Genomic DNA, 524 nt, shown 5'->3' on the forward strand with positions numbered 1-524 from the left:
TGTGGCACTGTGGCGGGTGGAAAAATAGCGATACTAATTATACGTTTTCTTAACCAGCTATTATACAGGCACACTTCTGTAGGGACATTAGGAACCTGTCAAACTATCTTGTTTGTGAATAATTGGTTGCAGAAGTATTGGGATCATGAACAAATTATTAAATGTATTAGTATTTCAAAGCCAACTAGCACAGATTGGAGTTTTTGTTCTGAACTAACCCATAATTGGTTACAAAATCAAAATTCAAGGTGGTGCCAGCCGAGATCAATAAGACGTTGCTCATGAACTGAAAATACAACTTGAGAAGACTGCTGAACTAGATGTGGGTCTTTGGGGTTATTGAGCGGGTGCGTAAAAAGAAATTTGTTGTCATTGCCTGGCAGCAACTACAGTGCCAACATGCTCATTCCCCTAAGAAAGAGATATATAAAACTGATCAGTGTGTTATACTGTGATGGTTGGGCTGCCTACTGTTGCATTATTGCTACAAACATCTGAGTATTAATAATTCTGAAAACTTTGTA

This window comes from Penaeus monodon, chromosome 28 (assembly GCF_015228065.2).
Source record: "Penaeus monodon isolate SGIC_2016 chromosome 28, NSTDA_Pmon_1, whole genome shotgun sequence".
Classification (NCBI taxonomy): domain Eukaryota; kingdom Metazoa; phylum Arthropoda; class Malacostraca; order Decapoda; family Penaeidae; genus Penaeus; species Penaeus monodon.